This window comes from Notothenia rossii, assembly GCF_949606895.1.
Source record: "Notothenia rossii genome assembly, chromosome: 1".
In the NCBI taxonomy this organism is placed as follows: Eukaryota; Metazoa; Chordata; class Actinopteri; order Perciformes; family Nototheniidae; genus Notothenia; species Notothenia rossii.
In genome coordinates this window covers 88,851,802-88,866,810 of record NC_136912.1, presented here as the reverse complement: position 1 = coordinate 88,866,810, position 15,009 = coordinate 88,851,802, and the positions used below count along the sequence as shown (strand labels likewise).

Here is a 15,009-nt window from a genome sequence, read left to right as displayed (position 1 = left end):
ACATTTTCACAGGCCGCATTGAATTAATGCCAGACCAGGCAGAAAACACTGTTTTATTAACCTACCCACCTAACTTACACACACAGCCAGGGGCGCACACACACACAGACACACACTGACACACAAAACCTTGCCCACTTGACTACTAAACAAACAGAGGAAACCATGGAGACACGAGCAGAGAAAGACAGAGACAGAGATGAAGATGTTCTGAACCGGCAAGACTGTAAATTAAACATCTGATTTAGATTTAAAAAGCGGGAAAGGAAATTAACAAATTGCGTCCAATTAACAGAAGAGACAGCAATGAACGCTGAGCTTCCAGCAGTGGTTACCTGTGTCATCTTGTAATGAGCTCCAGAGAGAGATGGTTTTTCACCGTTGTGCATCAGCTTCATTTACCCTGTACAGTTATGATTGTTTTTGCTGTATTTGTCAACGTAACCTTTAATGTGAGGTGAGAGGCAGTTAGAAAGGTAGACGAACAAACAGGCAGAGTAATTGGTCCAGGTTTTTTAGAGCCGTATCTTGTGAAAGGGCAGAAATGTGAACGAAAGGAGCAAACAGTGGAGCCCCGGAGCTTTACCTCCATTATACTGTGAGCTACTATTACGGACTAAGCCCTGCAGAGCTTCAAAGCTACTTTGTTGTGGCCGTTAATGGTGCTGATGACAGCAGAGAGGATCTCCATGCCAGGTGAACCGGGCTGAGCCAAAACATTGAGAGAAAGAGTGGAAAAATAAAGAAATAAAGACTGTCCACCAGGGAGGAGTGTCTCCAGGCAAGCCATGACACCAAACAAATCCTCGCTCAAGAAAAGCTGCCATCTTTAACATTCAGTACACATCAGTGTTTCTGTAACTTAGCCTTCAGCTCGCCCCTATAGGGTAGAGCAATTAAAATCGCACTCAATGACTCATCAAAAATGTAAAATCTGAGCTCCTTTACGAGTTAGCAGCATGCTGGGAAAGCAGTATGCCATTATGAAAGTCTATTCTGATTTGGGTTTTTTAGCTGAGGGAGTCTAATATTTGCTATTACAGCAACAAGATGGCTTTTATAGCTTTTCTTCTTCAACCTTCATGCAGTTTAAAAAGCAAAATCCAATCAATGCTTTCCCCCTTGTGACAGCACCCTTAATGTATCATGGTACATGACATATCTCAACAGCTAGCTCTCAAGGCATTTTCTATCTTGTTTATTACTTGGGCTTAGACTCTGGGATCGAGTTTCCCTGTACTACTACTGAGAGCCAAGGGGAGAGCGTGGTTGGTTTTGAAATGAAACAGACAGAACAAGCAAGGCTATTTATAAGGAGCAAGCGGATAATTGTTGAAAAGGTTAAAGCCGCCACAGCAGGTAACAAGTGAGCTGCGTGTTGATGCTCACAACAGGGCGTTGAGGGAGCACAGTTATGAAGTGGCAAGGTAAGAACATGGTCAAAAGGAGCAGTAGCTTCAAGGGTCACATGTTGAGGGACATGTTACTGATAAGGAGGTAAAATAAGTAGAATGTGAGCCCAAAAAAAAGCCAAATAGAACCAGGGCTTTGGCCATTTCTGTATAATTAAATGGACAATATGCAGACAATTTAGTCTCATCATGAGCCAACGTTTCTCATCCAAAAGCGGTCAATACTCAACAACAGTAAATACCACGATGACAGCAACAAACCAAAGTTTCCGTTTAGAAGCAGTCAAACCGTACAGTAACATCTTATAATTGGGATACAACAATCGAGCGCTCGAATGTCAAAGACGAGGATTACAGGAATCGTTTGAAGTGTTGTCACATCAAACGCACACCAGAATAAACTAGAAATTGGAAACTTTTAAAATAGTTTTTGTGTTTATTTAGAATGTGTATACACACAACTTCCCACAATGGCAGAGACAAGGTTACATACACAGACAAAGATGCAGGATGTGCTGCATACATCAGTGTTGGGAGGGATATGAGCACCAAATGGAGTAGGATTACTCCACAGTGGAGCATTGTGGTTGCCTTAACAGACATGTTTAAAATAACGTCAGTTAAATGGACATATCCATGGCATAAACACACATTCCTACAGTGAGGGAAGTGAGTATTTTGATTCCTAAGGCCTCTTGGCTTCACTCACTAATACCCGCATTTCCTTGCTGACATTTTTCATTCAAAACATTGAATCCCTCATGAGTTTCAGAGTCCCCAAACGTCCGCTCAATCTGCAGAATAAACAAGCTGGTGGAGCTCAGAGACCTTAAGGACCATGTTTCATCAGATGACAGAGGCCGATAAATGCCTGATAGACTGCCAAAGCCTGCGATGTGCTACATGAGTCAAGCACAAACACTCCTCCATCGCGCAAATACGTGTTTTGCACATGTATCCATCATCGCCATGTGGGAGGTGTGTGTGTGGCAGCGTCTGTGTGTGTCATGCGGGTCCGGGAATCTCGGTGGCGCCATGGCACGCCGGATGTGGCCAAGCTTAGGCTCCGTGGACGGGATGATGAGGTAGGAGGATGTGGGATAACATGGTCTGATTCTCATGTTTAGAGCGAATAAAGACGTTAAGAAAGGGACTGTGAATACACACTAAAGAAACTACTGACGAGATATCACATGAACACAAAAAAAACACCCTTTCCTGTCTTTAGCCTTCTCCTTCCCACAGAAACGGACGTGTGAGCGAACAAGCGAATGAAAGCAAAGGGTGAAGCCTGGCCTGAGCTCTGAATGTCACAGTCAGTCATTGCAGCCTCCCTCTTAGTGATGCAGACAGAGAGCCTTTCTGATTGCCCCACCAGCCAAGCCAAGGGGTGAAAAACATTTACATGCAAATACGAATGACCCACTAGCTACTGTGGACACGCTAGCTATGGTATTCTGAATGCACAGCAACCAGAGAAAACCCCCGGTACAGAGGACTTGCCAATCAACAGCTCTATTGTAACAGCACGCAGGCTTTAGAAGTGGCTGTTATGTGTGTAGGATATCAATTATTTTTTCTGCTTTTGTGGCTTATTGGTTTGTGACTGCTATTGTTACCCCTTTTTGTATGAAGAGAAATTAATGTTAATGAATTCAGCCCGCGACATAATGTACTGCATTAACAGATTTAATGTGGAGAAACCTAAATCCTTTTCTATCATTTCCACATAACTGCTCGGTATACAGAGCGTCTACCAACCTCACCGAATCCACTGATCTCTGACAGCAACGCTAATATACGCCATCCACTTTCAATTTGTACAATTATAATCCACACGCCAGCATAACAAACAGGCATATCTGTCATATTGAAGTGGTTTGTTCCAGACTGCCGGGGGATTGGCTGGGTCTTCACAGGTCTTGGATATGCAGAGACCTTGGCTGGCGGCTGTGATACTTGGATTGGGAACCCGCCTGCTGTCACCAGACCTGTTGCCTCCAGATGGGTCAGATTCTGTGATTCCCACCCTTGAAGAACACACTCTCCCTCCTCCACTCCTTATTTCATCTTCTCATCAAACGTCACCTTCCCTTCATCCTTTCACCACTGATTCACAAAGTCCAAATCACCATCCTATTGTTCTTTAACCTTGACATTCAGCTTTTAGCTCCACGCTACTTTCATTTCATCTCTCACATATTGGCTCGAGCTTCTTGGCTAAAATCCCCTATGTGTGTGTGTGTGGGGGGGGGGGGGGGGGGGGTGTGAGTGTGAATGTGAGAGCACACACACATGCTTAGGAGATGAGCAGACGCACCGCACAGCAAGGCTTCTTTGATTCAACACAGCAGAGACCCACAGCGAGGCTGTACATTAATTGGTGCTTCTGAGCTGTTCATTTAGGCGAATTCGTTCAAGGACCCACTTCCCAACAGCAGCAGAGGCTGATCAACCCTCCCTCTAAGACTCTTCCACTATTTCCCAGCCTTCTTTAAGCTCCAGGCCTCTTTACTTTCCCCCATTACCTTACAGTTCAGCTTCACCCATCAACATGTCGCTGCTCTTTCTCGCCGCTCCAGCTCAACGTTCCCTCTTCACTCCCACAGAGTGCAGAGAGACAGCAGCAGGTCACAGTCTCTGCTCTGTCCTTACACTTTGCCAACTGTCCCGCACCCAGTGCCAGCAAGCCAGAGTTCTCTTTTAGTTTTTTCAGCACGACTGACTCCCCCAGGTCACTGAACGCATTAAGCTGTTAATTACCTCAAAGCACAATACAAGTGGTTGCTTGGCAGCAAAATGAGCAGACATTTACATTTTTTTCCAGAAGAATACAGTCCCAAACTTAAAACCCGAGCAACAATAGCTGAAGCTGCAGCTGCGGTCGTAAACAATTCTGTCAACGGCCAATGAGAACATTCTCCTTTTATTTTTGCAACATCTCTGCGACCATAAAACTACAGGATAGAGACATTGGGGCTGGAAGTTCCCATAAGAAATGAATCAGCTATAGCACAGCAGCAGGATAACATGCTGGCCCAGAAGGCATGATTTCTTCAGATTCACGCAGCGCTAATGCTGGAAATGATTCAGGATGTGTATGACCAGCATCCTCTACACGCAATGTCTTTTCACCAAACAGCAGTTAAACTGAGTCTTATTAGTTATCTGCTTAGGGATCCCAGCCACTCGGCATGGGAAATAAAACCGGGAGCTGTGTAAAGCCTATCCTGAATACTATAATAGAAATAAGTGTTGCTATTTTTATCATGTCAGAAGAGGGAAATAATATGATTGCAGTGTGAGTGCTGGTGTTGAATATGCTGCTCCAGGCGTGAAGTGGCTTGTTACTTATTTGTGCTTTTTTGTTTTGTTCATTTTTGGGTTTTTGGGTTTATTCAAGTGAGTGTTTCATAGTGGCAGTGTGAGATCATGTATTCCGGGTGGTATATGGGACCAATCCACGGTCTCTTCCTGACCATGGCCCCTCATTAGTTGCTTCCCTTGTTAAATGGCCACTCTGCTGACACGGATCATAAAAGTGTGAGCGACACAGACATGACAGTGTGTGTGTGTGTGTGTGTGTGTGTGTGTGTGTGTGTGTGTGTGTGTGTGTGTGTGTGTGTGTGTGTGTGTGTGTGTGTGTGTGTGTGTGTGTGTGTGTGTGTGTGTGTGTGTGTGTGTGTGTGTGTGTGTGTGTGTGAGAGAGAGAGAGATAGAGAGAAAGGGGAGCGAAAGCAATGAGAACGTTCTTTAATTACAAGCAAACAGTCCATGAAAAACATTCAGCTCACATACACAGGGTGCGTTTCAATTCCCATATATGATTCAGTTTGCCAGAAAAATATTTAGTATCAAACCATACATGACAGTGCAGTATGCCAACAAATAGGATGTCCTACTGCAATTGGTGGTATTTTGTAGTATGCAAGCCAGCATGCTATTCAGATCCAAATACCTTTGAGAAGCAAATACAGGAGCGACAGGGTCATAGTTCAAGGCCCATATTACGAAATGTCCCAATAGTATGCGTTCTCTTTGCAACAGTACATACTTGTAAGTGGAGCTTCAGTACAAAAAGAAAGTCAAAAGACAAAAAATGCAATTTGGAACGCAGCCACAATTTAGCCGTGTCCAGGAAGTAAAAAGTTGGTGTCCGTCTCCGTCATTTCTACCCTTCTTTTCATCCCATCTCCCACAGCACCAATCACAGTCCGCTGCCAGCCGGATTCAGTTCATACTGACGGAAATGTCTCTTTCACTGCTACAGAGAATGGAAGAATCCCCAGCGTCTACCTTATTCAAATATAACACACACACACACACACACACACACACACACACACACACACACACACACACACACACACACACACACACACACACACACACACACACACACACACACACACACACACACACACACACACACACACACACACACACACACACACACACACACACACACACACACACACACACACACACACACACACACACACACACACACACACACACACACACACACACACACTCTCCCTGTGGAGGTACAATAAGCCTACATGGAATGCCAGTTTTACCAACGGGAAGCATCTTTATTCAACAGCCACTTGGCCTTTGGAGATAGAAGCTGCATTCTTTGTTCCTGTCATACTGTGCCACCTCAGGCTCGCGCAACATGATATCGCCCCAACTTCTCCAAGAAAATCTGTCACAGTTAAAGGGCAAAGACAAAAAATATTGAAATCATAGACTCAATGGACTCTGAGGAGAAGCTACCCTGTGGCTGCCAATGAGATCAACCAGAAGAAAGAGAGAAGTTTTAAAAGAAATAGGGAAGTGCTTATTACTAACTATATTGGGATTCCTTCTTTGAACTTTCTCATCTATTCTGGCTTCCTTGGCATTGCACTGGTTGTATGAGAGCCGTGAAACAGGCGGAGAGATGAGAGTGAAAGGAAATCAGGAATGGAAAAACAAGTGATTAAAAGATAAAAGGGAGAGAGCAGATGATGGGGGAGCAGCGGTGTGTGATTAGAAGTGGAGTTGGTCCCATTGGGCTATTGCCCTTATTGCATTTTAAAAGGGGGCTGGGTGATCCTTGACCCTTTGTGAGGCGGTGGTAGCACCTTAGTGCAGATCCAACTTCCAGGCCTGATCAAGCCCGCTGGAAGGCATCTAGGCCTTGAGAACGAGGTGTGTGTGTGTGTGTGTGTGTGTGTGTGTGTGTGTGTGTGTGTGTGTGTGTGTGTGTGTGTGTGTGTGTGTGTGTGTTCCCAGGGTCACAGTGAAATGTGTTTATCCTGCTGCTATGGCAACTCCGGCACTAGCCTTGGGCAAAAAATAACAAGAAAAGCTGTTTGTGCACGTATGAGCGCACAAAAGAGAGAGAAGGTGTGTAAATGGAGGATTTGAAAAAAGACGAGGTGTGTGATTTAAAATCTTAAATTCATACATTTCTGAGTTGTCCTGCTCTCCTCCCCCCTCTCCCCCTCTCCCCCTCTCCCCCTCTCCCCCTCTCACCCTTGTGTGGCTGGCCTGCTCCTCAATCATCAGGCCCTCATTTTCACCTTCTCTTTCTCCAAATCCACATGCTAAGTGGGAACATTGTTACGGTCAATTTGTCCCATTCAGGGTCCCAGTGGGCAGGGTCCCTGCCCTGACAGCCTGCAGACAGAGACCACACCGCCTGAAAGGCCTTGACATCAAGGTCCAGAGGAGAAGGATAGAGCGAGGGGGGGGGAAGCGGAAGAGAGGAAAGTGAAGGACATGGGGGGGAGGCAGGAGAAGAGAGGTAATGAGGAGAACAGTGGTATGGAGGCTGAATGTGTGAAGGGAAATAAGCAGGGGGCAATGTTAAAGAAAGAATGTGAGAAAAAGAAAAAGAGGCCGGGTGTCAGGTCAACTCGAGCCCCCGGACCTGGCAGCTCAATAGATTTGAGCTCAGGTCCCACATAGGACTATTCTAATACATCTGCCTTGCTTTGGCAAAAACCCAGAGAAATACAAAACGATATAAGCTCAGGAGAGACGAACGGAAACACAGGTGTTCATGCGTGCAATATTGAAATGTAATTAGATTCAAATGTTCGCCCTTGTGACTCAATTGCTCCAATGCGAACTTCAGCCAAAGGGACGTTGAAGGGTCTGTTCACGTAAATTGAAAGCAATCTCAATTTCTCATTCACCTCTAGAGGTATGCGCTGTGTTCATTTGAAACACTTTCTAACGAATAGTTCTGAGGAAACTTGTTTACAGTATTGATTCAATTTTAGGATTCTTTTTTCTATGGGTACCACAAAATACGTTTCCATTTCCAACGTCCATTTTGAAAACAGGTTTCTAAAACCAAAATAATCTGCATCAACATTTAAGCAATTAAAAGATGAGAAACAGAGAGAAACTATGCTGTAGCTTTTTGTAATATGGCTTAGCTCAGACTTTCACTTAAGTCTAATGTAAAGCAGTGCATAATATTAACGGCAAAGTGGATTTAAAGGGCTACTGCAGCAGTTGTGTCATGCATATTGACAAAGATATTGGACTATAAGAGATGAGAATGATCAAATCAAAGCAGCAGAGGCCATGATATCCAGACTTTCAATACCTAGTCTGGGATAATTCCTCAAAATCACTAAATCTGCCATTTCCCATAATGCAACCCACTTTTGTCTTTCATTGGACACCCCTTGCCTTCATAAATGCCCACTTCATTCTAACTCCATACCTTCAGTTTGTAATGATGGCTTTCAGTTACCAGAAATAACCCAGAGGACATCATCAGGGTTGTTTTTACACATTTTGAAACTGCTCCCTGCAGACAAAATACATTATACAATGCTTTTCACAGGATGAGTAATACTCTCCATGATGAATAAAATGACTATGTGCAAAAACAGTGGGGTGCCCATTTAAGTGTAGGTACAGGGTAGCGGGCCAGAAGTTAAATCATAAGATAGTTAGAGAAGCATTCCCACTCTCACCCACTTCAGTTTAGCTTTAATGTTGAATCCAGCTTTCTAGAAATGTTCTGGCAACAGATTCTGTGAACGTAGAAGAAAAGCACAATTTGACGGGGCATATATGCTCCGAACACAAATGGTAAAAAAAACAAGATTGGCCGTACTTATATACTCATTTTTATTTCTATGCTAGAGCTGCCCCCAGGCCCAAAGGTGACGCAACCCCTGGCAGGGTGCAGCGGGGGAGGTGGGAAAATGAGATTAACTCATTGTGTAGACGCACCTGTTATTTGAGCACATAGGGCGCAACACTTGCTCAGAGGCAAAGGGTGCAGAGCGGCTGTTGGCGTCAGAAACGAGGCACAGACAGGGCAGCCATTCAGCCCAGGCTGGACACTGCTGAATCACACAAGTGTAGGGCACAGACGGGCTGACACACACACACACACACACACACACACACACACACACACACACACACACACACACACACACACACACACACACACACACACACACACACACACACACACACACACACACACACACACACACACACACACACACACACACACACACACACACACACACACACACACACACACACACACACACACACACACACACACACACACACACACACACACACACACACACACAGTCCATAAAAGACAGGAAGGCAAACCGACACAATGTGATGCACAAAGCTGCTTATGTGTCCTTCTGATAGACATGGGCCGATCTCTCTCTTCTTAATGACCTCCACTCCCACACTTACACAAACCATTCTTCAAACTAATTGGCGATTCAGACTCCGCGGTAAAGACAGCGGGGATCTGTCAAGGCCATGTGTGTATGGTGGGATGTGGCCCGATCTCCCCAAATTAACTAACTTTATAATAAATCACTGGGCACAGCTAGCCAAAGATTAGCCAAGCTCCAGCGAGCAGTTTGTTAAGCTGCTGCGAGGAGAAGCACTGGGGACGAAGAAAACATTGCCAGAAACTGACATCAGCACTGGGACCTTGGAACGGTCCAAACCCTCTGTCTGGTTTCCTAGGCACACATTAAGTCTCGTTATCGGAGTTCTCCATTGGCACACAATCCTGCTCCTGCATTAGGCTTTCACTTGCAACTATTGCTTTTTTATCCTGTTGGGCTTTCTCCACTAATCACTTTTAGTGTTCAGGACATCAGCTTTAACATCAGGTACAATGTTGCTTCGATTGCTTCCCTTATGTCTGCCTGTGCAATCTTGCCCCCTACTGAGTCACTTGTTTTGGCAGGAATAACTTCCTTCAGTCTGGTTATTTATATAAGACTGAGAAAACATTTTTCGCTCCTTCCCATCCTGCAGAGAGAAATCCAACTCTTTTGAAGTAGATCCTCATAAAATCCTTCAATATTTTCAAAACTAAAGTAACTTAAAGGCAACAGTAGAGTGCGAATATTTGTGTACTGGTCACAGTACATTTAAATGTGCAGAATCTGTCAGTGCACTCACTCTGAGGTCTTACTCTTGATCTTGTTGGTTCTCAAATCATGTTTCAAACCTCCTACTGAACTTGGTGAGGGGGTGTACACGTTTTTGAAGACAGATTTTCCCTTAAGAACTTCAGAAATGATTCTATTCATAACTCTTGCAAAGTGTTTTGTCCTTGAACAAAGAAGAATAGATCCGGTGCAATAAGAAGATCAGAGATCGTATCAGACAAGGTATTTCCCTTTGTTGTCTATTAATTCATTCCCTCTGATAGCACTTCTCTTGTAATTACTGGTGACGTGATGGGCCTACAAGAGGATGTCAGCACATGAGAGAAGAGTTCGCTAGTGTTTCTCATGTCGTGCAAAAGAAGCTCCAACACTGCAACACTAATTAGACAATAGCTAGTTTATGATATTATCTCCTTTCATGTGTCATTTCAACTTCTTCCCTTTCACCACCTACAGTATCTCCCTTGTGTGCGCTTTCGTTTCTCCTGAAAAAGAAGGTCTAAAACAGAGTCTGGTGCAGAACGTCACCCCCTGGTGTATAATGTGAGCATGCAAGGAGGACAGATCTCTGTTTAAACTGTGGCAGCACCCCTTCCTCCAGGCTGTCAGAGTGGGTGACAGCCTGGAGGAAGGGGAATTAAAGAGGCTCTTGTCCTCCAGGTCTGATTGACACAGTCAGAGCCACAGAAAGGTTAGTGGAGGTGCTGGTATTCCCTTGATGGTGTCTACCTTTGCAGTGGACAAGGAGCACTGTCTCACTTTCTTCAAATGTGTTTCTCTCTCTCTCTCACACTCACTCACACACACACACACACACACACACACACACACACACACACACACACACACACACACACACACACACACACACACACACACACACACACACACACACACACACACACACACACACACACACACACACACACACACACACACACACACACACACACACACACACATTATAGGAATGCTCTGACCCTCCGGGGACTTCACTTACTCCTCTGTCTCTCTTTCTAGTCCACAAAACTTGCCGCCGGACAAAAAGCAGCTGAAAGGAAATTTGAATTTGAAACAGGGGCCACAACAAAAACATGCAACTCCCAAATGGAGAAACTTTAGGAGACTTGGAGCCAGCTATTGAGAGGTAGCGGTCCTGGCACAAAAAGCAAAAACGTGATTCTTTCTGACACTGTCCAGTCAACTAGCTCAATACTGTAAAGATAGCAGCAACTGCAGAGGGAGGGAGGGAGGGTGAGGGAGGGAGGGATGGCAGAGCCTGAAGGCAGGATCTTTGGACACCAAGGGCCCAGCGGGTAGGACAGTAGAACAAACACAACCACCAGCAGATAACATCTGATCACAGAAACAACTGTGAGTAGGACACAAAGAGAGGAGCACATTTAGACCAATCACATGGTGGGGAAGAATGCATTTACTGATTTCACAGATCTTCAACTGACTGGATTGGAAAATGTGATTCACTTATTTACCCTTTAACTAATGTCAAAAAAGACAAAATCCCTCCTGACACAGCAAGGAAAGTCCCACATTATTCCGATTAACAGCTCCCTGCGGGAAACCAGTTTCATTAGGGTGTGAGAGTGACACTGAGATATTATTTATGACAAGGTGTAACCATAATGTACAGTAACAAATGATCCTCGTCAATACACATTCATAACTGTCAGCCATTTTCAATCACAAGATCGGAGACGTGCCGATATCCAATCAATAGATGGTGAAGCTTCTCTTCAGGCTCCGGACAGCGGAGAGAAGCTTGTTTTGTGGGTGGCTGGAAGCTACGCAGTATGAAATTAGGAATTATACAATGAAATATCTTGAGTACTGTAATGCCAAGATGCGAAAGATTGCAGATCAGAATTATTGGTGTAGGCTCTTAGACAATTACCACAAGTAAATCCGTTTAATTAGAAGCAATACAATGTGTCCAAAGCATCATGCGCGACAGAGACTGTGCCCCCAGAGCGCACCATCAGCAGCAGACTCACACCGGACAACTCGGATCACTTACCTTAGGTTTCAGGGGAAAGGTGCCACCGAGAAAAGGCAGTATGAGTCGATTGTGAGTCCCGGTGGGTACAGAAAAAATCCGAGCAATCAGACGGGAGAGGGGGCTTGTTAGTGCGTTACCAGATCCTGTGCAGGGCTTTGTAAACTACTCCTCCCTGTCGCACCTGTCTCTGGCAAAAGCTGATCCCGTTCGCCGGCCTGACATCCCTAAGACAACTGTCTCAGGGGTTGTGTGTCCGTGCCCCCTGCTTGTTTCAACACATACACACCACCTGTCCCCGGTGCAAAAAACAGCCCACAAAGAGCTTCTATGTCGCGCAACGACACATGGCATTCCCCGTTAGTCTCTGCAGCGATACTCCCTCACAGGCAGCCGTCCGAGATCCCCAAGTAATCTGGAAACGCTGGAAGCAGTGGATGATGAAAAAGAGAACGCAGTAATAACCCATCCAACAAACCACTGGCAACAAACCAGCTGCAACGTTTGGAAATTACATCTGCCGCGCTCGTTGCTCGCCTAGTTGTGTTATCAATCTCCCGTCCCCACAATAGTTGGTCTATTTTGTCGCTGCGCACGACTGCTGCTCTGTCATTGCTGCGTCTTTTCCACCCCGGGTCTCTCTGAAAGAAAATACTGAGCCTCTGTTCGTGAAGGCGCCCCGCTTCCACAGTGATTCAGGGTCCAGCGGAGGGCACACTCCCATTCATCGGCTTATTAAAAAAAATAGTTCCTGCTCCTTAGGCTGCGCTCCGCTTTGGGGAGGTGGGAGGACCGTTTGTCTTCTTGCGGCTGTTTGAGCTACAGCATCTCCAGCACTGCTCCCTGCTGTCATCCACAAGAGACTCCAGGAGCATGGTAGTGCCAAAACCTGAAGCAGAATTATGCAGCGACTGGAATGGAATTGATTAATTGCTAATTAAGTTGTATTATACGCATGACCAAAAAAAATCCTAAAAATATAAAAGTTTAGCAAACAAACCTCTTTATTGGCTGTTAACTATATTTTCATAGTTGAATCATGGATAGTAAAGTCGTCATCTTGTTAGACACGAGGACAGACCCGAGGCTCGAATCAGAGAGAGGACTGTTCCTGGGCAAACTTAATTGAAAGGGACAATTTTACCAAAAAGGGCAAACAGCAGACAGTTTTTAAATGGTCTGGGGTTATGCTGACGTTAAAGTTAAACCACATAGATGATTCATAGGTTGGTTCCCGATAAATGTGACTTGCTTTCATTTCGGCATAATAAAGTGGTTAGCTTGCGTAATTGGGAAAGTACCGGTAAGGAGGTGGCATCAAATTAGTCTCGGTGATATACTTGGATAAAACAAAGGTTTAGTCTTGTAGCCTGAACAAGATTCTTGTATCTAACCATGTGATTTACTTTTTCACCCTTTGTTTGATTGACAACATATGAGCTTATTTATAGTATTTCTGCACAATAAAGCAGCGTCAGTGTGACAGTAATGGGAAAATTCAAGAATGATATTCAGCAGGGGGAGAAATATGTCCATTTTCACCCAATTTCTTGTCAGTCAACATAAATATTTTAAACGACTTTGAAAACAATCTGTTCAAGTTACGAGTCCTGAGAGGCGTGTGGTGCAGTGTTGTTCGTTGGTGTTCGGATCAGGGGGTCACAGCAGGTTCAAACCCCACCGCAGTCAGCATGTCGTTGTGTCCCTGGGCAAGACACTTCACCCCAAATTGCTCCTGTGGGAATTGCCCACAGTATTGAGTATGTAAGTCGCTCTGGATAAAAGTGTCTAACAAGTGAAATGCAATGTAATGTAATGAGAGTCAAACTGTATTGCTAGCAGATTCCAGCCTATGTATTTTTTCATGTGAGCCTTGAGCAGAAAACCACAAACCAATTATTTACTATCATTCATATTAATTTCAATAAGCTACCAGCCAAATGTAATTGTTGCTTCATCACACTTTGGCTGTGATTAAACACTCTACATCCCAGCCTCAACATGAGTCAAACTGGCCTGTAGAGAGGACTTAATGTAAAAATGACCACATTGAAAAGCAGTTAATGCACTGTCAATGGATAATGCTGGTGCTGTGTTAAAATAGTTAAGACCTACTGGACCCTGCCATTAAATTGGTTGGAGCCAAAGCCACTTTTAAGCTTTGATTTATGAATAATTAATTTGCTGAAATAATTACTTCTATAGGCTTGAGGACTCTTGTCTGCGGCTCCCTCTCTAACCCATCTCAATAAAAACTACTGGCAGCAATCTGACAGCCTTATTGACACAATCTGTTAACCGCAGTGCCAAGTCGACTGACTTCATTTCTGATGTGGGAGAAATATGTGAAATCAATAGCCTAAGGTTATAGTATTCAAGACTGAATACAAAAATACATTATTAAATAAGATATTGTTTATTTAAAGCGTTTCAAATTATATGTTTTTAAGTCATTTTGGGGGTTTATTTGGAATGAAATGCTAAGGCTCTGAAGGGCTTTTTGTATATTATGGCTTTTGTTATATCATTCCCTTTGTGTAGCTAATAATATGGCCTGTTTTGGTCTGACATTGATATCACTGTGTAGGACATTGTTTTGGTTTGCTTGTTATTTGTTGTTTTGTTTTCTGTCTTATCTTCATTTACACAGCCAAATTGGGCCTGCACCAGCACTGTAATACTTATTAACATTTTTCATCCTGCTTACCTTATCATCCTCTGCTGCCTGTGACTTTGTAGCATCCGCAATTAAAACTTTAAAAAGAAAATGTCCTTTGTCCAGAGGAGACTCGCTGAAAGTCTTTGTACAGGCAGGCTTTAGAGGAGAGTGGTTTCACTAACAGTGGAGTAACGGTAAGTTGTCCGTAACACTTTATTTCTCTCCCTCTTTTGCTCTCACATACAAACCTACTTGGCTGTGAGTGTCTAAGAATCTAACCAAGATGTTCTATCTTTTCACAACATGCAGCCACTAAGGACAAGAAAGTTGTAAGTGCTTTGTGCAAGAGAGCAAATCAATACGCACTCTGAAATGTGTCCATTATTTTCAATTGGATTTATAGAAAAGATGAGTTTTGAGGTTGTGTGTTTGTGTTGTGTGTGTCTGAAAGAGAGAGAGAGAACTTAC

The 15,009-nt window shown here is 44.2% G+C and overlaps 1 protein-coding gene across 1 annotated transcript in view; it reads right to left on the bottom strand.

Moving 5' to 3' along the window:
* sema6bb (sema domain, transmembrane domain (TM), and cytoplasmic domain, (semaphorin) 6Bb) overlaps positions 1-12,667 on the bottom strand; it is a 156,940-nt gene extending 144,273 nt beyond the window's left edge. Inside the window, exon 1 of the mRNA XM_079640739.1 lies at positions 11,904-12,667. The gene's annotated coding sequence lies outside the window, so the exon portion shown is untranslated. The remainder of the gene's footprint in view (positions 1-11,903) is intronic.
* Between the last annotated feature and the right edge of the window lie 2,342 nt (positions 12,668-15,009).